Source organism: Pantherophis guttatus, chromosome 5 (assembly GCF_059756535.1).
Source record: "Pantherophis guttatus breed Tessera chromosome 5, ASM5975653v1, whole genome shotgun sequence".
NCBI lineage: Eukaryota > Metazoa > Chordata > Lepidosauria > Squamata > Colubridae > Pantherophis > Pantherophis guttatus.
The window spans coordinates 104,809,850-104,833,206 of NC_142067.1; the positions used below are offsets into that span (position 1 = coordinate 104,809,850).

Below are 23,357 nucleotides of genomic sequence, written 5' to 3' on the forward strand. Positions count from 1 at the left end.
GCTGCATATCCTTGGATCACCAGAAACTGAGTTCAACTAGTGGGGACACTTTATCTTATCGTCATTGTGTGGAGATTATTTAAAGACGGTCACCTGGTCCCTCTAGTTTTCTTCGGTTTTTATTATTATTATTATTGTGCCTTGGAGTCAGAGTTGACTTCTGACAACTTCGTAAACAATTCCCTACAATTTTCTTGGCAAGGTTTTCTGGAAGTGGCTTGCCATTGCTTCCTTCCTAGGGCTGAGAGAGGTTGACTGGTCCAAGGCCACACATCTGGCTTAGTGCCTAAAGTGGGACTGGAACTCATGATCTCCCAGACTCAAGCCTGGTACTTTAACCACTCTGGCTCTGCAATTCTTAGGATTCTAGATCCCATAATCTTCAAACAGCCTAGTCTAAGCTTGAAGAAGGTGGGATGAAAAATGACAAGAGCTGTCCATGCTTACTTAGAAGTGAGGCCATGAATTCAGAACACCACACTGTGATACAGATCAGAGGAATAATAATAGTAATAAACGTACATACCGCCTGATTCCCAATGACTCTGGGCAGTTTACAATTGCTAAAAACATTTAAAAGCAAAGAGCAGCTGGGCATAAAAGGCAGGGAATTGGATTTCTAGGGAATAGAGAAGCAGAGAGGAATGCATTGTTAGGGCAGATCTTGACAAAATCAGTGGCTTGCTCAGTGAGATAGGACTTTTGACAAGCTAAGTAGTGGCATTTACACCCCTCTGTCCTTCCTGGTGTGTTAATGTGAGAAAGAATTATTTTTTCTTCCATGAATGTCCTTTGTTTAAATTAAGGCAGTCCTATATCATGGGTATTTAGCATGAGCATGCTGGTTGGGGAGTTCTAGAAGTTGAAGCCCATACAGCTTGCTGAAGCTGAGAAACACCATAGTGGAGAGTCCAGCTGTCTTGGAATCTGCTGGTTGCTGAACTATTTTACACAGATTTTGCTGATGTGACACCTGACTTCAGCCTTTTTTCAGTGGAGGCATTCTGTCTAATGTCCGTCAGGCTGGTCTTTGCAGTTGGAAATAAGCATTTTTGACAGACTTCATTTTGCTCTTTTATAATTTGTGTTATAGGCAAAGATAAATGGTGGGGACAAAAAATATTTCAACTTTAGCCAAATTTCTCCTTATCTTAATTAATGGACTGGCCCTGAAAAAACTTTTTACATTGATTACCACTTATCTATGAGTTGCTTTTTCTGAACACTAGATGGAGCTAATGTAATGAATGAAAAAATATGACCAGTTAATCAGACTGAGAAAAAAATTCTTGTCTTACAATATTTTAGCAAACACAATTTTTAACAAATCTAAAATATAAATGACCAATAATATTGTATCTTTCAAAATGTTGCCAATTGCTTTTTAATATGTAAATTGAGTAACTCTTGCTTTTTTGTTTTAATTGGAAAATTAATTGAAAAAAATATTTCTAATTGGAAAAATGGAATCTTAATACACCAAAAATTATTTGAGTAAAATGTTGTTTCTATAAGATTTGAGGTTTTTGAAGTTTTCATCTAAGTTGCTTTTATCCATGCCTGTGTCAAATGTTTTTGAATGTTTTGCTTTTGTATTATTCGTATTGCTTTGCTTAAACTTTTAATTAAAATGCTTGTATTTGCTGAAAATGATAACGATACTTAGTTGCTAATTGGATTTTGGCATCACCCAAATGTTAGCACAAACCAAATTCGGTCTTAAGAAAATTGGTTTTACAGAATGAAGTCAATTGTCAGTTTCTTAAGTATCTTGCTTGTTAATGAATTGGGACTGGCTTGGACATAAAACCAGAAATTAGAATCAGTTTCTGCCATCTTCTAGCCATTTGAGTGCTAGAAGATATATGGTTGATTGTTATGCTGTGATATCATATTGGAAAGTGGTGGGAATGGGAAGACAATATAATTATAAAATTATACTGTAAAAGTTATGGGGTAGATGCTCCAGTTCCTGGCTTACCTGAACGAGGATGAGCCTGTTCTTTTGTGGCTTGCAGTGTTGGGTGTGCTTATTTAAATGCTACAAAAAACCATTTTTAGCCCGCTCATAAAGTTCTGAGGATTTTTATGGTGGGTAATTTGATGGTTGAGGGTTGATGGAAAGCTAGTTGCGTTTTAACACTAAAAAAATCTTTTCTTAGATTGTGAAAGGCTTTCCTTAAGATTGAAGATAGTGAAGTTCTTTTGTTGCAAATTGAGAATTTATTTATGTATTTATTATTTTTATAAACAGCTCAAGGCGGTGAACATATCTAATATTCCTTCCCCCTCCTATTTTCCCCACAACAACAACAACCCTGTGAGGTCAGCTGAACTGTGTTGGCTTTCATGCCTAAGGTGGGACTACTAGACCATGTAAATTTAACAAATAAATAAATAACCTTCTTGGTGCCCTAATAGCAATAGCAGTTAGACTTATATACCGCTTTACAGTGCTTTACAGCCCTCTCTAAGCAGCTTTACGGAGTCAGCCTCTTGCCCTCAACAATTTGGCTCCTCATTTTACCCACCTCGAAAGGATGGAAGGCTGAGTCAACCTTAAGCCTGGTGAGATTTGAACTGCCAAATTGCAGGAGCCGGCAAGCAGCAGAAGTAGCCTGCAGTACTGCACTCTTAACCACTGCACCACCATGGCTCAACCACTAGACCAGCTACAGGTAATTTTTGGTTAAGGAATGCCCTCTTTAACAACCATTCAACATTATGACCATCCTGTAAAAATAGTTTTAGTGGTCCTCACATTTAAAACCTTCACAATGTCTTGTGATTGTCATTTGCAAGATTCACAGCTGGCTTCTGAAAACAAAAATCAATGGAAAAGCTGACAGTTGCAATCCCATGATGTCTCACTTATGACGAGTGGAACTGATGTAAGTCCAGCACAGTTACATGTTTTGCTTAATGACTGTTGTTTAGTGACAGATTTGCCCATCCCAATTGTGGTCATTTAGTAAGGACTACCTGTATTCTGATAAGCAGATAGTCTGCTTTTTAAGTGATTCTCATTAAGTCTGATTCTGGAATATAGTCTTTGAATAATTTCTATAATGGTTGGTGGGGGAGGGTAGATAGAAACAAGTGATGAAGCGTGGTTACGACATCATGGAGCGAAACCTGTGATTTGTGTCGGATGCTGGGATGTAAGTACATAAGCAGACACGACATCTGTATCCCCAGGCCACTGTTTTGATGTAATCAAAGTTTGCAGCAGATGGTTTGACTGGGGTGGGTGGAACGTAAGTCTGACCATTCCTCTTTCTCCCTCTGCCCCACTTACTAACTTTCTTCAACCTGGTGCTCTTCAGTTGAGAGTACATTACAGTGCTCATCATTTTTAGGACACTTTCTCCTTCCTCCTAAGAAGTAGGAGAATGGAGTTAAGGGAAGCGTTTCTTGAACAAAAATAGGATACCACATAGTTATATCTATGAGATTTATTTTCATAATCCTGGAAGGCCTTTTTGAGGTCTTTATTTCTGCTTCCTTTTTTTATATGAATTGATTGTTATAGAAATAAGTGTCTTGCTTCTTGGTAAAATGACTGTTCACTTTTGTATAAGTATATTGTATAAGTCTCTTATACAATAAAAAAAAAAACAGGAGAAGAAACTCAGAAGCCTGCGACAGGCCAAGCCTGCTTTATAAAATATAGGATCCCGATTGTAGTTAAACATTTTAAGAGAGACATTTTATCCTGAGTTTTCAGGTGAGCTAATTTCCCCTGGTACTGTAAATTTAGTTTTTTTACATCTGCACCTAATTTGTAAAACAGATTTAATGAGAAACTTCAAATAGTTTAAACATCAGTTACAATGATGGCAAGGTTTTAGAGGTCCAGTAATCTGTCCATGTTGGTCATTGAAATGCGATCCCAGCTGGATATAATTAAGGACAGATGTCATTCCAAGACTTGAAAATGAGGGCTTTACAGTTGATGCTAGGAAGCTACTAGGCTGATTGTTATTACTCTTCATTTGCTGTGCAAGAGTACAGTTATTAATTTCACATAATGTGGATAAAGTTTTCAAACAATGATACATCTGCATCTCCTCAAAATGGCTTATAAAAGGTTTAGTATTGTTATTAATTGCCATTATTCACAGTGAATGTAAAAAGATGATTTTATGGATTGTTGGAATGTCGAATAAAGTTACTAGAAAGGAAAAAAGGGAATGGGCAGCATATCATGCAAATACAGGTAATCCTAAACTGATAACCACAATTGAGTCCAAAATTTCTGTTGCTAAGCAAGACAGTTGTTAAGTAAGTTTACCTCATTTTACAACCTTTCTTGCCACAGTTGTTAAGCAAATCATTGCATTTAACCCGGTTTGTTAAGTGGATCTGGCTTCCTCCTTGACTTTGCTTGTCAGAAGGTTGCAAACGATGACCACATGACCCTGGAACACTGCTACTGATTTGAATTTTGATCATGTGACCATGGGGATGCTGCATTGGTTGTAACTGTGAAAAACCGTCATAAGTCGCTTTTTTCAATGCTATTATAACTTTGAACAGTCACTAAATGAACTATTGTAAATCGAGGACTAACTGTGTTTAACATTTCTACCGACTTCTCTTTTTATTTGAGCATGTCTAGCTGCTGATTTTTAACTAAAAACAAAAGCTCATTAGCAGTATTATGGGCATGTCACAAGTCATTAGAGTTGAAATATTTATAGTCCACAAAGAGTTTTGTGATTAAGAACATTGTTCTGAAGAGCTCTTCACCTAAATGAAAGATTTCAAGGGTTGCTTGTACAGAGCAATTGAAACGACTGCATTTGTTCTTTATGTTTTTAGTATTATGCACATATGAGAGGGCAAATATCTTTTGCGTTGTAACATTTCCCCTCAGTTTTAGGCAAGTACACCTGAAAAAAAGGGGGGAAACACCTTATTTTGTGCTGAATAGTTTAATGAGTTCTTTCCTTGAAGATGACAGCATGTCCCGATCTGTTTTCACTTCTGGATAATTTTGCTATTTGATGTAGTCCTATTCTAGTGACTTTGGGGCTCAGGACTTTATTTTGAGAAAATTTGATGCAGTACTCAAGAAGCGGATAGGAAAATTCCCCCATCCAGAGGTGGGATTCTACTAGTGGTGGGTTTCAAATTTTTTTACTACTGGTCCTGTGGGTGTGGCTTGGTGGGCGTGGCATGGCTTGGTGGGCATGGCAGGGGAAGGATACTGTAAAATCTCCATTCCCACCCCACTCCAGGGGAGAAGGATACTGTAAAATCTCCATTCCTACCCCACTCCAGAGGAAGGATACTGCAAAATCCCCATTTCCTCCCAATCAGCTGGGAATTGTGAGGAAGAGAATAGATGAGGGTGGGGCCAGTCAGAATTTTTACTACCGGTTCTCCAAACTACTCAAAATTTCTGCTACTGGTCTCCAGAACTGGTCAGAATCTGCTGGAACTCACCTCTGGATTTTACCGGTTCGGACTGGTTCGGGCAAACCAGTAGCTCCGACGATCAGCTGGGAGTGAACTGGTTCACTCCGACGATCGGCTGGGCCTGCCCCCCCCGCCCCTGTGCTTTACTTTTATCTTCGTAGCTGAGTAGCACGGCAGAGTAGATTGCTGCACCGCAACTGTTTTAATTCCCTAGCAGTAATGCAGAAGGTGATTTTTCATTCAATTATGCACGTGCGTGCAGCAAAGCGTTCGATCACCGAACCGGTTGTTAAACCGGAAGGATCCCACCACTATCCCCATTCCCGGGAAGCTCAAAAGAACAAAGTTGAATTTCCCTACTGCTTCGTCAGGGTGCTTGTTTCAGGATGATATTAAAAATATAGTGGGATTCTTTTTATATGAGCTGAGCCCTTTAGGGACATTGAGAATTTGGTTTAGCGGTTCCCAATTCTATCAGATGCTGAAAGGTGCTATTTACAACCCAAGACTGTCTACCAGAAAGCAATTCAGGTTTGCAGATTTAAATTCTATCCCTGCGGGAGTCCAAACTTGTATAGCTTTTATCAGCTATAAATGATGCAGTGTGCAGTTTTTAAGGCAAATAGGAGAAGCTGGGAAACATCTGCCTGCTTAAAGTAAACAGCATTTCCCTTTATTCCAGTGTCTTTGATGATACAACAGTGTCTTTCATGAAAAATGCATACAAAACTCTGAGCTGCAATTTTGTGAGGTATTTTAGCATGATCTTGTTCCAGTGGAGTTAAATAATATTTCCTTGAAAGTTTTCCAGGTAATTCAACAATGAGATATGTTTTGTTCACAAGGGAAAGCGGGGTATAAATTAGTTGCAGTAATAAAGAACCCGTAGTCATGGCTTACAAACATTTGCTTTGGAATCACAAAGAGGAAGATGTTATTTCTAGAATAGTTTTCCACATTCCAATTTGGCCTTATTTCCTTCATCTTCTCAAGAAGGCATTGTAGTCTGAGAAGTACTAAAGTGTTTTTAGTGACAGATTTCTGATCCAGTAAACAGGAATATGAACCTAATGTCCAAGCCGGTAGCCATAATTCATCTGCTGTTCTCTCTCCCTCTCCTTCTCCCTCTCCCCCTCCCTCCCTCTCTCTCCCCCTCCCTCCCTCCTTCTCCCTCCCTCTCTTTCTCTCCCTCCCATTCTCTTAATATTTTTATTCAAGATTTTTAACCTTTAAAATCACAATTACACTATTACAGCTTTCCGTTATCAGAATTTTTTCTTAATTTCAACTTATCTACAGACCTATTGTTTTATACATATACATTCTTATTTCATAGTTTCTCTCTCTCTCACTCACACACACACACACACACACACACACACACACACACACAGAGAGAGAGAGACACCAAGCAGCAATAGAATTATTAGGGAGTAAAATTACATGAAACTTTCCATCTTATTCCCAATATCACATGGTCCTACAAATGGTTTGGCTTCCACAACTTTTTCAAGAACAGACAGTCCTCGACTTACTACAGCGGCACTGAAAAAAGTGACTTATGACGGTTTTTCACACTTATGATCCTTGCAGCATCCCCAAGGTCGCATGATCAAAATTCAGACACTTGGAAGCTGACTCATATTTATGACGGTTGTAGTGTTCTGGGGTCATGTGATCATCTTTTGTGACCTTCTGACAAGCAAAGTAAATGGGGAAGCCAGATTCACTTAACAACTGTGTTACACAGTTAGTAACTTAACAACTGCAATGATTCGCTTAACAACCATGGCAAGAATGGTTGTAAAATGGGGCAAAATTCCTGAAACAAATGTATCACTGAGCAGAAATGTTGGACTCAATTATGGTCGTACGTTGAGGACTAACTTCCTCAGTTCATGACTACAATGGAGCCTGCCCGTTGTGATCAGAAGTCATGCCAGCTCTTAAGTAACCACCTCACTTATGACCCCTGCATCCCTGCTCTCCCCAATGTGGTTAAACGAAGCACGAAGTACCTCAAGGGCCCTGGGGGACACCTTGGGAGGTCTAGCACAGGCCCTGCCCCATTCTTCCCCCGCCCCCCCTGAGGCACCCCATCTCCACTTCCTGCCCCTCGAGGCAGTCACTCAGAAAATGGTAGCCACTTCCGGAATTGCATCATGCAGCCCAGCAACCGTGTAACCTGTCCTCATTCCCTAATCTGAGCTCTAGAGACCTTTGAAGGGTAAGTGCGCGATGGGTGACACGGGGTGAGGAGGAAGGTACGGGGTCTGCTGCATGGGAAGGCAGCCCAAAGCCTGCGGGACCCAGTGGGGGATGAGGGAAGTAAGCGGAAGGCACCACAGTGTTCCTGCATTCAGTCCTAGGGATGAACATCTACAAGGCGCTGCAGCGGCATAACTTTGGCATCGTGTTGTAAGAAGCTTGGGGGGGGGGGAGGACCTTTTATGAAGTTTCTGTAATTTCCAGAAGATAGGACTGAATGAGTGGTTGTGTTCAATTACCTGAAGAAATGACTAATATCAGGCTTTATTTTTCATGACCTGCGGAAATGCATTTCTAACCTTGAAATTCTCAGCTTCTGCTTTCGACAGATATATAATTTTAGTCTTCATGAGTTGTCAGCCTAAATTTAATAATCTGGCAATGGCAATGTGCAAGAATAGAGCAGAATAGTCAGTTATTTAAAAAAAAAATTCATATTTGCCCTTTAATCCTGTTACTTCATAACATAGCCATATTGATTGTTTGTGACTTCATCTGTGAGACCTGCATACAGGCCCAAATTAAGTAGCTAGCAAAATACATACAGAGATTACTTTGTATTGTCTAATGTTCATGCAAATTGCACCCATGTTTTGTATGTACAGTATCAGGAAACTGAAAAATACATATTTGACACAGCTTTCAGATTTGTGATTTTCCTGACGTTTGCCTGTTTGTCGAGTCCTGCCGGAGCTCGCCATCGATGGGGTGTGTGGGAGACGAAGGAGTGGAGATAAGCAGCCGCAGAGAACACACAAACAGTTCCTGGATAGCAGCATTCAGGGCAATGATTGATGACGTTGCTGGGCCTCTCCGATTCTGCTGTCCTCGCTGCTCGCAGCTGTTACTGTTAAGGGAGTGGGGGGTGCTTGATTGATAATCACCGGATGTATGTTTAAGGGGCTGAGTTTTTGTTAAATAGCGCTGTGGTGTGATTACACCCAGCGCTGACTTTGAACCAAAACACCGACTTGTACTTTACTTTTGACTGCAAGCTTATCATTGCCAAAGTAAACCCTGATTCTCTGTGTGTTACTGGTGATTATTTCCTATCGCAGTTCTGAACGAACGACAAGCCGAGAGAAAGTCAGCGCTTGGTTCTTTTTCGCAAGAGGTGAGGAGTCCCTGTGGCTTTGCAGCAAAGGGGGATATGGCAGAAGGGACGGCCTTGGAAGAGCAGGAGTGTGGTGGAGATGTGGAGGGGGAGGAACCACTGATAGAGGAGGTGAAGGAGAGTGTGGAACAGTTGGCAGTGAAACCAAAAGTCAAGCAACCCAAGAGCGCCCCGCCCCGACCGGAGGAGGAGAGTTTTCCAGGACAACGGGCTCGGACGGGGGATTGGTGGCACAGCTCTGTTCTCCTCGGGCCACGGATGCCAACACCCCCTCGCTTGGGAGCATCTTTCCAGGGCTGGAGGGAGAGACGATGGACTGAGGAGGATGAAGGGGATTGGGGGTATCCTGCCTCATCCGGTCCCAGCACCATGGATACGCTACGTGAGCGTTTTGGGGAATCTGGATTTCGTGACGCCCCATCCTGGCAGCCCTGGGTTGCAGGGCTGGAGCCTCCAGGTTCTTCTTGGCAGGATACAGGGGTGACCGCTTCGGAGACCCAGTTCCGGCTCACAAGTCCTAAATTGAGGATGGAGCGGACCTCTAGACGATCCATGGACCAACCCCCTCCAGAACAAGACCAAGGTGCCTCGTCGGGAGACCTTGGAGCCGGTCCTGAGCCCCAACCAACGCAATTGGCAGGGGGCTTACCTGTTGGGGGTCGCGGGGCGACGAGGGACCAACCTAGGCAGGACAGGAGAGCGACTGGAGCAGCGAGGACCCCAGGCCCCATGCCTTGGCCTCCGGGGCCCCCGCCGGGGCTGTGGGTCCCGCAGGCCGTTTGGGGACCACCTGCCCTGCAGACTTCCTTTGACGGAAACCCTGAACGAGTGGCTATTTTCTTAAGCCAGGTGATAAGCCATATGGACCAATATGGACAGTGGTATCCCTCCCAGTGGGCTATGGTGGTTGCTGTTACAGGGGTCCTGACGGGAGAAGCAGCTGAGTGGGTGGCAGGCCTCCATGCTAAACATGCAAGGGAACTCGTGGACCTGGGACGATTTCTGGAGGCTCTTCGTGCCAGATTTGAAGACGAAACAAGCGCCCAGGTTGCAGAGGGGGATTTGTTTGCGCTTAAGCAACGGGGCGTACCAGCAAAGGAATATGTACAGGAGTTCCGAAAGATTGCGGCTCGGTTGGTGGGGTGGCCAGAACGTCTTCTGGTGCACCAATTCCATAAAGGACTAGACCGTGATTTACGGCAAGCCTGCGTGTACCGGGGCTTGCCCCCCAAGTTGAGTGTGTGGTACAAGGCAGCCATCGAATTGGACGTCGGTCTCCGAGAATTCCGTATACGGGGTGAAGGGGTTGCAAGTCAAGGAAAACGACCAGCAGAACGCACACAAACACCCAAGGAGACTAAACCGAATGCTGGCTCCGGCTTGGGGGAAAGGATCCAGCGGCCTGCGTTTCGTTGCTTCAGATGTAATCGCCTTGGTCATCGAGCAGCCGACTGTCCTCATCCCATGCCCCGTAACTTGGACCAAAACCCCCCTCCTAGAGCTGTGTTGAGAGGCAGAGGCCGACCAACATCCGAACGGTCCCAAATGACTCAAACATCCTGTATGGAGAGGGATCCCCTGGCTACAGATACTAAGAAAGTGGTGGCGGAAAAGTTCCCGATTGTGGCTGGGGATAGTGATGACGACGATGAGGACCCACATGACCCGATGGTGAGCGACCCCATCCGACCTTTTGTGGTACCAGTCGTACTCCGAAACCCACGGGCCACCACTGGACGCCGATATGAGGCATTGATTGACTCAGGGTGTACTCGTTGTTTAATTCGTAGGGCGATAGTTGACGAACTTGGGCTGCGGGTTGTGCGGTTGAGAACCCCTATTACCTTTGAACAAATGGATGGTTCATTGCTGGGAGGGGCACCAGTGACTCATATAACAGAAAAGGTGCACCTCGATATTGGGGAGCACACCGAAACTATTCGGTTTATTATAGTGGAGAAAATGTTAGAACCAGTGATTTTAGGATTAGCATGGTTGGACAAGTGGGCTCCTACGATATGGTGGGAAGGGGGTTTTCGCAAACTTCGATTACCGTTGGGACCTCCCCCTACCAAGGAGGAAAAGGAGCCAGCAGGGGGAATAGAAGCAGAGAGCCCACCAGTAGACACGACGTATCCTGATGTGTATAGGGATCTCGCCAGAGTCTTTAGTGAGGAGGAATGTGAGACCCTGCCCCCTCACCGGCCTACGGATTGCAGTATTGAGTTAATACCCGGGGCGAAGCTACCCAAGCCCCGGATGTATTCAATGACACAACCCGAACTAAAAGAATTACGGAAATATATAGACAAGAACTTGGCCCGGGGTTTTATCACACCTAGTCGATCAAAGATGGCTGCCCCTGTCCTGTTTCGTGGGAAGAAAGACGGGGGTTTACGCTTATGCGTTGACTTCAGAGGTCTCAATGCAGTGTGTGTGGAGCCCCTCTATCCACTTCCCTTAATGAAGGACCTGTTAGCTGCCCTAGCCACCGGTCGTATCTTTACGAAACTCGACCTACGCGAAGCGTATTATAGGATACGAATCAAACCAGGGGATGAGTGGAAAACAACATTCAATTGTCCCTTGGGAAGCTATCAGTTCCAGGTCATGCCGTTCGGACTACAGGGCGCCCCTGCGGTGTTCATGCAGTTCATCAATGAAGTGCTGCATGAACATCTGTACAGGGGTGTCCTTGTATATTTGGATGACATCTTAATTTACACGCAAACTGAAGAGGAACATATATCTCTGGTCCGACAGGTCTTAGACAAATTATTAGCTGCTAAGCTGTACGTGAAACTATCCAAATGTGAGTTTCACAAAAAGAGGATAGATTATCTAGGCTATAGAATATCAGAGAGCGGGGTAGAGATGGATCCCAGAAAAGTCCAGGCAGTGCTTGAATGGCAGGCCCCTAGAACCAGAAAGCAATTACAGAGCTTTCTAGGCTTTGCAAACTTCTATCGGCAGTTCATTCCCAGATTTGCTGAAATAGCCCTACCACTAACGGATCTGTTACGGACCAAACCGGCCACAGCTAAACCAAAGCCGGGACAAGCGTTGACGTGGTCGTCAGCGTGTCAAATGGCTTTCGAGCAGTTAAAAACACTCTTTGCTCAAGAACCAGTACTCAAGCATCCAGACCCAACGCAGGCATTCGTAGTCCAAGCAGATGCTAGCGACGTGGCTGTAGGAGCAGTACTCCTACAAAGAACACAGCAGGGAGGGTTACAACCTTGTGCCTATACGTCTAAAAAGTTAACCACGACAGAGCGGGCATGGGCGATCTGGGAAAAAGAGGCATTCGCGGTCCGTTGGGCGTTGATGACATGGCGACATCTCTTGGAGGGGGCGTCTCATCCTTTTGAGGTATGGACGGACCATAAAAACTTAGAAGCCTTACAAACGCCCAGGCGACTATCTCCCAAACAGATAAGGTGGGCACAATATTTTCAGCGTTTCTCTTTCCGGTTGCGGTATGTTCCTGCTGGGAAAAACTTCCTGGCTGATGCGCTGTCCCGGATGCCACAGTATAATAGCAAGCGAGAGGAAGTGATAGAACCTCTAATTGCACCTTCCCAAACCCTATTGAGACTTACAGAAGTAGATGGTCACTTACGTACCGAGTTTAAAACAGCTTTACAACAGGATCGATGGGTAATCCAAAACCCCTCTATGGTTAGCTATAATGATGGAATAGCGTGGAGGGAGAATAGAATATATGTTCCAGAACGTTTACGGAACGTAGTGTTATGCAGGTGCCATGATGCCAAATCAGCAGGCCATTTTGGGTATTTAAAAACTCTACACCTTGTGAGGAGGCAATTCTGGTGGCCACGAATGCGTAAGGACATAGAAACATACGTAAAAGGTTGTACAACCTGTGCAACCGCCAAACCCTGGTCTGGACGACCGTTAGGACTATTACAGACAGTCGCGAATCCTAGCAGGCCTTGGGAAGAGATAGCTATGGATTTCATAGTCGATCTCCCCCCTAGCCATGGCCACACTGTAATTTGGACGGTGGTAGATCTGTTTTCGAAACAGGCCCACTTTGTGCCATGTAAAAGCATACCATCCGCGCGACAATTAACCGAACTCTTTTTGCAACATATCTATCGTCTCCATGGAGCACCTAAGAGGATTATATCCGACCGCGGTGTTCAATTCACCTCTAAGTTTTGGAGACGATTTGTCCGTTTAATTGGGTCCTCTCAAGGGTTAAGTTCAGCATTCCACCCGAGCACTAACGGGGCGGCTGAACGGGCCAATGCTATGGTCGAAAGATATATCAGATGCTACGTTTCATACCAGCAGACGAATTGGTCAGGACTCCTGCCTTTCGCCGAAGTGGCATATAACAACATACCCCACCGCAGTACTGGGTTCTCCCCTTTCCAAGTAATATATGGCCGAGAGTTTTCAGCCATTCCAGAGTTAGATCCCCCTATGACAGACGGTGATACGCCACGCAGTTGGGCCGATAAAATTAGTAATGTATGGCCAAGTGTAAAAACAGCATTACAAAAGGCAGCAGACGAGTATAAAAAATATGCAGACAAGAAAAGAGCTGATCCAAAACCATTCCGGATAGGAGACAAAGTATACTTATCTACGAAATACCTTAAACTCCGACTGCCCAGTAAAAAATTAGGACCTAAATATATAGGACCATTTCCCATAACACAAGTCATCAATCCTGTAACCGTAGCTCTTAAACTTCCCCCTCTGTTCAGTAGGATACATCCCGTATTCCATAGCAGTTTGGTGAAACCGGTGACGATAGAAAGGCCAGGTACCTCAACTACTCCACCAGGTCCCGTGCATACCAACCAATATGAGATAGACCGAATATTGGACTCCAGGGTTCGTAGGGGGATGTTACAATATCTTGTGCGGTGGAAAGGATACCCTGTAACACAGGCCTCGTGGGTGGCAGCACCCGATGTTCACGCTGCCCGATTGATACAACGGTTCCATCGGAAATACCCAGCCAAACCTAATGCAGGATCGTAACAGTGACTAACATCTGTATGCTGTCTATTTATAGGTGAGCTCCTGGTAGGGGGGGCCGCCTGTCGAGTCCTGCCGGAGCTCGCCATCGATGGGGTGTGTGGGAGACGAAGGAGTGGAGATAAGCAGCCGCAGAGAACACACAAACAGTTCCTGGATAGCAGCATTCAGGGCAATGATTGATGACGTTGCTGGGCCTCTCCGATTCTGCTGTCCTCGCTGCTCGCAGCTGTTACTGTTAAGGGAGTGGGGGGTGCTTGATTGATAATCACCGGATGTATGTTTAAGGGGCTGAGTTTTTGTTAAATAGCGCTGTGGTGTGATTACACCCAGCACTGACTTTGAACCAAAACACCGACTTGTACTTTACTTTTGACTGCAAGCTTATCATTGCCAAAGTAAACCCTGATTCTCTGTGTGTTACTGGTGATTATTTCCTATCGCAGTTCTGAACGAACGACAAGCCGAGACTGTTTCTGAAGTAAGAGCAAATATGAAAATTTCAAAATTTCCCTCAGTCTCTTTTTTTTTTAATTTTTAAAAGAAGAATGGAAATATTTGTGCATCGGTAATCTAATAATAATAACAGAATAGCAGAGTTTGAAGGGTCCTTGGAGGTCTCCTAGTCCAGCCCCGTGCTCAAGCAGGAGGGCCTAAGCAGGCATAATGTGGTCCAAACTTTCCCACTCTGGGACCTCCAGAGGTCTGTGGCTTTGACTCCCACATTTCCCAGATGGTCAGGAAATTACATTTGATATTTCCAGCTTTGTATGGAAACCATTTCTGGACTTTGTGCTTGAGACAGAAAAAGATGAACCCCTTGACATTGGGTTGTACTGGTTAATATAGTCTTTTACAGAAATGGCTGGTATTTGTTAAATTGGTAAAGTAAAACGTTTATAACTAACCTTATAGTTAGGAATAATTACAGTAATTTGGAAGAGTGATTGTAGTGTCAGGGCTAGTGCCTTGAATTCTAGCCCTCCCTTATACCTGAAAGTTGGCTGATGACTTTGGGCCAGTTATTCTCATTAAACCCAACTTACCTCATAGGGTTGTTGTTGGGGAAAAAAAGAAGCTGGAGCAAGTATTTACATTGCCTTGAGAAGTACAAATAAAGATAGGATATCAATGTAATAATACATTACATTGATATCCTATAATATCAAACTATTATATCAAAATAAACTATTGAGATAATTTTGTTTGTTGCGTATTCAAAATGCTTTGCTTTTTTCCATCCCAAATACTTTAGAGAGGTCGGATTCGTTTCTGTAAGATTGGTTGGTCTCTGGATCTCTGGGGATTCTTCAAGACTCTTTCTGATACCCATAAAATTCAAGTTATTTGCCCGCCTGTGTTGAAAATTAATATTAAATCCCATCAAACAATTGTGAGAAGTAATTGTGGAAGCAGGTATCTCCATTTTAATTTTTAATAAGATAAATAAATGCAACCAGTATAAACAAAATCTCTTTTTAAATGTTTAAAAGTGGAAAGGGGTCCTGAGATGGAAACGTTTAAGAAAATATGCAGGCTAAGCCTTCTTCAGTTCTAGGAAGTAGCATGAATACCGGCAAAGAGAATTGTTGCTATATGAGTTGTTGCTGAAATCTTTATCTAGTGCAGGGGTCAGCAACCTGCGGCTCTGGAGCCGCATGTGGCTCTTTCACCCCTCTGCTGCAGCTCTCTGTCACTCAAAATATACGTCACAACCATCAATGTGTGACACCCGTCAGCACACAATTTATTGAGCTTTTCAACCGCCAGTAGGCCAACCATGGATAAATCCAAGAAAAGAAAAGTTTCAGAAGAAAACTGAACGTTTAATTCAACTACATATGCTAGTTTTGTGGCCGCTCAAGAAATAGTTAGGCCCGGGAAGGGTTTTGTGCAGGGGTGAAATTCAAAATTTTTTCCTACTGGTTCTGGGGGCGTGGCTTGGGTGTGGCAGGGGAAGGATATTGCAAAATCTCCATTCCCACCCCACTCTGGGGCCAACCAGAGGTGGTATTTGCCGGTTCTCCGAACTACTCAAAATTTCCACTACTGGTTCTCCAGAACCTTTTAGAACCTGCTGGATTTCACCCCTGGTTTTGTGGCTCCCGGTGTTTTCTTTTCTGTGGGAAACAGGTCCAAAGGCTCTTTGAGTATTTAAGGTTGCAGACCCCTGGTCTAGTGCCACCTTTAAAGATAGTCCTTGACTTATGATTGAAATGGACTTGCCCATTACAGTCATGAGTTGTGTTGGTTATAAAGTGAATCATCCATGTGATCAGTCTAATTTTACAAACTTTTTTGTGGTGGTCATTAAGCAAATGCCATGGTTGATTAGTGAACACCACACCACAGTTGTGAAGTGAAACCATTGTTCACTGTGGGGCAGTTTTCAGCAAAAAAGTCACAAATTGTAATTATGTGACCGCGGGATGCTCCAGACAGCCATAAATGCAGGTCAGTTTCCGAGTGTTCAAAATACAGTCACATGACCATAGGGGGAGGAGCAGCCATCAGAATTTCAGAACCAGGTGGTAAGTATCTTTTGGGGAGTCCATCATAAATTCGAATGATTGGTAAGTGATTGGTTGTAAGTCAAGGACTTTCTATACACACAGCAGCAAATCTGAAGACTGACAACGGCATTAAGCATTTCATTTCTGGCTTTACATATTCACAACACCCTCAGTCTGCCATGTTGGGACATGAATATTTAAAGAGTAGCTGAATTTTCATAATGGAGTCAAGGCTGGAGTTGGTGTGTTGCATGAAAGCAAAGGACCAAGAATTTTAGTTTTAACCTGAAACACTGTAGATTTAAAGTAACCCATAGTGGTCAACCATGTCATGTGAATGCCGAATGATGATGATTGTGTAATTGTATAATTTCATTATGAGAATGCTTTTATTGTTTTGAGCTCCCAAAGTCATGTGCGATATTGTCTATTATTATGGATCTAAATAGTTAAATGAGTAAACTAAATAAATTGCTTATTGACTAAGTCATGGCTTGTACAGTTCTGTCCCCTTATGAAGTTATATTGATTATTAGTGAACAACTAATTTTTTTAAAAAATGTAGTTCAGTCCTTTGACAGATACTTTCAGAGTTAGGATTAGGGTTAGGGTTAGGGTCATCTAACTGACTTTCATGCCTAAGGCAAGACTAGAACTCACCGTCTCCTGGTTCTCCACTATACCAAACCGGCTCTTTTGATCTGTTTTCCAAAATGTATCTTCCAAATTGTATTGGCTTCATTCCCTTTTTTTTCCCTTTGGTTCCTGCACCCAACATTTATCTCTTAATGAATATGTCGCCTTTTTATAAATGTTTGTGCATGCAATTATATATGAATACTTTGTTAGATACATTGCTCTGCGTAGTTGGGATTGTTCGATATCCACAAACAATTCTTGAAACAGCTTGGTTTGTCTTTGATGCTCAGCACTTGTAATGAGAAGTCATTTACTATAGGTCAGGGATGTCAAACTCAATGCCCACTGGCCAGATGCAGCCTGCAATATGGTCGGATCCATCCCGCAGGGCCGTCCTGGTCTACCCAATGCAAAGAGGAAAGATCAGGCCAGCATGGCTTTGGCCCAGTCTACCCAATACGAAGATGAAACATGCCAGCAGTTTAGGGAGTGGTGTCAATCTGGCCATGCCCACCCAATTGGCCACACCCACCCAGTTGGCCACATCCACACAGTTGCCCAAGGTCAATCACAGCCCTGATGCAGCCCTCAATGAAATTGAGTTTGACACCCCTGCTGTAGGTGAATATAATGCAAACTTGTCAGAGTTTCTTGCAAAAATCAAATCCAGAAACACACACAGATAAACTGATTCAGCAGGATTCATTAACTTCTTTATATTCCCAATAATATATGAAGTAAATTTACAATACCAATAGTTGATTCTTCTTCAACATAGTAGTAGTTACAACACAAGGCAGGAGAGAACAGTTAGTTTCATTTTCATCAGAGCATGCACACACACTGGTTTCAGTTTTGTTTCTCTGCACAGAATCAGAAGCTGCAGACTAAGACACGCCCTGGCTCCAGTCTGTCTCAGCTCCCAATCGGCTGATTTAGCCCTATTTATTGGCTGACCTTGTTACCATGTCTTCCCCATCATGAATATTCTGACAAAACTGGAAAGCCTATTCCCTGAACCTATAATTAGTTTATAAATTATTGCTTCATTCCTACAACCAGCTCTGCATGCGAAGCCTTTGGATCATTTCAAATGTTTGGTGTTTGCTTTTAGGGTCAAAGTGATGCTTGGAGTTGCAGTACAGAAATGTTTTTCTTCCAGTAGGATATGGATAGAGACTTTTCAGCCTGAGCTGCTTCCCATAGCTGGCTTTTGGGCTCTCAAATAAATGTGAACTTCTCCAGTTGAATTTGACTCCAGTTGAATATGGTGGACAATTTATGGATAGCCAAACAGGAGGTGGGGTTGCCTTTGCTTTACCGTTTTCCAGAATGCTTTAAATAATAACCACACCCCTACCCAAGTACTTGACCTTCTACATCCTGAAATGCTTGAGGAACTACCGTACTTACTTTGTAGTAAGCCCAAAGATGGTTTGTTTGATTCTGGCCTAAAGTGTTTTGCAGACCAACTTGTGTCAACCATGGTTTATCCTTAACATCCATACTGTCAGCTTCAGCTGTTGTTGGTTTTTTTTTGTGTGTGTTATTTTTATTATTCTCATTCTGTAGGCATCATTAATGTAGCTGATTTTATATTTTATTCTTAGAGACACAAGAGTGCATGAATCTCTTACGAAGTATAAAGAAAATATACATATAATTCGGCTTGCATTTCAAATGTTTTAACATTTCTCAATAGTGCAGTACCTACTGTTACATGTTGTATTTTATATACCAGGTCCTCATAAATTGAGTTAGAGGTCTGATAATATTATTCTCTAGGTCCCCAGACAAAGAAAGCAAGAAAGAAAATTAATCTTGGGAAGGATTTGAAACATACTGTTTCTGCTTTACTTCCATCTGGAATATAAAAAATATTCCTTTCTCCGTAAGACTTTGGTGCAAAGACAGAAGCCTCTTTTTATGTTGAAAGTTATTAGAGGCCTTTTGATGTGCACTGTGTGAATACACACATATACTCACATGAGTGTAATTTTTTTTTTTTTTTTTTTGGAGAACTACCTGTTTGGTTCAGCCTGTGATAGCAAAATCTGTCTGAGCTCTTTTCTATACCCAAAAACAGCAAATCTGAAGACTGGCATGGCATAATGCATGTAGTTTCTGGCTTTACTTAGAAGCAAAATCAAAGGATTTCTGAATAATGGCATTTAAAATTGAAGTGCACGGGAGTATTTCTCTTATTTTTTTTTCCCCCTTACTTTTTAAAGGCAGCAAGTAAGAGCTCTCCATTCTGTTGTTTGTGTGCTGTGCTGTCGCCCAATTATCCATTTCCTTGCAGAAAAGGTTTCATAGACTTGCTGCCTTTGGTGAGGTCTATGGACGCTATTCTTTCATGAGAAGCTAACAGGCCTGAACTTTCCATACAGGATTGAGACGATCATCGGCCTCTGCGGTAGGAAGGGCTGTCCAATTACCAAGTATCATTAATAGGCTTTGATACAGAGTAGGTGGCATTAGAGTGGACACAAAAGTTCTGGGCGGCCAGAGTCATTTTCCACAGGTATGGATAAAACAAGACTGCATCGTAGTGTTGGGAGCAGTTGTATCCGCAATATCACTGAAAGCCGAAAGCTTGAAACGGTTGGAAGCTGATCATCACTCCCTTTGTGTCATCTGAAACCCAGCGCCATTTAAATTCATTGGGAGTCTTCCTGCTAGACAGAGTGCCGATATTGCAAAGCTTGGCTATACAGGGTACATTTTTAATAGTCAATGGAAATGCCAACTTGCACCCCATTCACAACAAACATGAAAGTCTAAAACGTGATGCCAACCCCTAATTGGCAAGAAGTTCAATATGTTTAAGGGGCCTTTGTTTTTCCTATTTGCTTTTGGAAAAACATGGGCCTAATAACGAGAGGCGTAAACCAGTCTGTGATTTTCTTACAGAACATTAAGCCTCTCTCCCCCCCCCAAATCCCCCAATACATTCACTGGTTGTTGAGCTCTTTGAGAATCTTTTATCTTTTGAAGTTCAGATGTATCCAAAAAATATTCTTGCTGGGGGGGAAAAACAGCAAAGCAAAAGACTGATTACCATTAATTACCACCAAGCATTAATTCTGCGGGACTTAATTCAGTATTAAACTAAAGAGGGAAGTGATGTTGGTGATATGAACCATTTATGGGAAAAAAAGGTTATCATTATTATATTCCTTTGAGATTAGGTAAAAATGGAAATTCAGGAGCGTAGGCCTATCAATAAACATGGTGCCTCTTGTAGCCTTTGTATTCAAAAAGCCACTTTGATTTTCCAAGCCTCACTTTCTTCTCCAGCAGTCTTGAAAAGAGACAGTTTGGGATTTAATAAAACATTTGGTATTCTGTTTGGTGTAGTGGTTAAGCCATCAGGTTAGAAACCTGGCAACCACGAGTGCCTTGGGCACAAAGCCAGCTGGGTGACTTTGGGCCAATCAATTTCTCTCAGCCCTAGGAAAGAGGCAATGGCAAACCACTTCCGAAAAACCTTGCCAAGAAACTGCAGGACTTTCCAAGGAGTCTTTGGGAATTAAACACAGTTGAATAGAAGAAAGAAAAAGAAAAATGAAGAGTATATTTTTAAATTCTTGATATAGTTTTAAAAAATAAGGATGAAATAGAGGAAGTCTACCAAATTGTAGCAAATGGCTATGTCCTAGTTCTGGATTTTGCAAGATTGATCATGAAATGTCACGTTGCTTTTTCATACCTACCCTTAAGCAACCTTGAATAAGCTTTCCATCTGATGCATTTTCGATGGGTGGACTTAAACTCCTATAATTCCTAGAAAGCATAAGGAAAAGACTTTTTGATTAGTATTTGCCTAAGATGCATATTTTGTTCTAGTTCTTATATTGGCACATATACATTTTATCCAGACTCAATAGTCTACTGATACTTTGTGTGATTTGATTTCTTTACACACACACACACACACACACACACACACACACACACACACACACCCACACCCACCCAGTCCACAATTAACATACCGGTAGTTTATGACACTTTTCCATGCTGATTTTCTAGGCAATTGTGATTAGGTTGTACATTATGTCAGTTCTTGGATCTATATATAATTGATCTTGTCGTTTTGACTAATAAAATACTATAATAAAGTACTTTTTCAAAGAAGCCTTTAGAAAGTCTGCTAGTAATTGCACCGGGTGCCAGATTTTAATTACTGTTGGCATTTCTGTGTGTATTGCTGGCAATGGAACCAGTCTTACTGAAAAAAGGCATAAATTTTGACACTGGCAATATGGGAGCTCAGCGTAAGAGACTGTAAGCCGGGTACTGTTCTGCTTTAATGTACCGATTAAAATATTCAGTGTTAAGTGCAAAACTGTGCTAATCTCAGGCTTCAGTTGTGTAATGATTCAGATTGTTAGAAAGCAGCATATGTAATAGCTTCAAATAAGGATTTTAAGAGGAGAAAAATAGGATGCTACATCGTAAGAAATATGGTTGGCATCTACCAGGTTTTCCATTAAGTTCCAGGTCACAGACAAATAAAGGAAGCATGTTAAGGGAGGGGGGAAAATCCCCTTTTAAAAAATAATTAGGGAGATGTCTGTTTTGTTCACCAGATGGAAAATCAGTACTTGTGGGTGGTCTGTGCTGGATGGGGCATCTCACAATTGGCAGAAGTATGCCTTTAACTTTTAAAGTCCTGGGACAAAATGGAAAAGTAATTGACTGCTGGAAACACTCCTTTTCTGGATACATTTCGGTCTTTTTATACTTGAAGGCTGATGGAGTTTCTGTCATTTCTCATATGAATTCCCTGACTTCCAGTTCTTTCATTCACGCCTGGCTTTTATTTCGTGGGATTGATTAGGAAGCAGTTTGGCTCAAGTTTTTCAGATCCAAAGCTTTATAATGGCTGCCCACACATTCATCTTGGTCCTCTTTGAAGCAGCTTTACAAGCCTCTACTCTAGGTTACAGTTTTTAAACTTTAAAAACTGAAAGACTTTTCTCAATCACAAATGTTATCAAGTATTTCAGAAAGCATAACTTGTTTTATATTCTTATGAGGAATAAAACAATATTTAAGTAAATGTATTCAATATATACAAATAATTATAAAATTATGAAAATAGACCTGTGTTAATCAAAATTTAGAATAAAGCTATGGATTCCAGTGAGTGTTAAAGCTGTGCTTGTTTAATGAAAAGCTTCTGTATGTGTGAGTTTTATATATTTGAAAAAGATATTGCCTTTTTTCCCATTAAAGAATGGCCAATCAAGTGAAGAGCCAATGATCTTAAGTATACTTGAAGTCTGCAGGATCTAATCTGATCTAGTTAGTCACCAGGACCAGAGGTTTTAGCCTCCCAAGCTTTCAGTCTTGTGCTAGAGTCCATTCTCGGAGAACTTCTCTTTCACCAGAATATTCACCATGTTTGAAGTCTCTTTTGCCTTGTCTTCTCCAGTTGGAAATTCCAATTATTTATTCCATAAGATTGAATTTAGAAAGTAAGACAGTTGAACAATTGTCAACAGTTTTCTCATTCAAACTGCTTCCAGGACTAAACAAAAATAACTAGTTTCTCCCACACTTCATCATATTCAGTGTGGAGAACTATGAACAAATCAGCAATAGTAAAGTAGTCCTGGGATCAAGAATAATAATAACCACTAAAGCAATGTTTTCAAACTTTATACCCTCTATGAGTGTCAAACTCCCATAAGTACAACTCCCATAAGATTTGGACATTATAAACATGGTAATCCACAACATCTGTCTGACAGAGGATGACTGCCCTAAGGGAAATTCTTCATGGGGCTGACTTGTCCTATAAATCAGTGCTGCCATCCTGGATTGCAATTGATTATACATTGCCCTGAGGCTGGAGAATCAGTGATCCTCTCTATATTCCTAAACTACAAATCCCAGCATTCCTCTCCATTGTTGGACCTGCTTGATGTGATGATTCATGTCAGACTTGATGATAAAAAAGACAGTAAAACAAAGATAAAAGATAGCATTTTCTTAAACATCTAGAAAAAAAAAGTCATAACTACTGTAGAAGCCAGCATGGGTTTGTTAAAAACCAATCATGTCAATCAATCTTATTTGGTACTTTGGCAAAGTGACTAAATTAGTAGACCAGTGAAATGCTGTGGCCATAGTATATTTATATTTCAGTAAAGCATTTGACAAAATAGGCTACAACCTACTTCTTGGTAAACTAGAAAAATGTGGGATAGACAGAATCACCACCAGATGGATTTGTAAGTGGCTGACAAACCATACTCAACAAGTAGTCCTTAATGGTACTACATTGAGGGAATTAAGCAGTGGGGTACCACAAGGTTCCATCTTAGGCCCAGTACTCTTCAATATCTTCATAAAAAATTAAATAAGGTAAT

General features: G+C 42.0%; 1 protein-coding gene across 2 annotated transcripts in view; it reads left to right on the forward strand.

Moving 5' to 3' along the window:
* The window catches only part of CLYBL (citramalyl-CoA lyase), a 194,098-nt gene that overhangs the window by 632 nt on the left and 170,109 nt on the right, over window positions 1–23,357 (forward strand). The gene's annotated exons all lie outside the window — the stretch shown is intronic.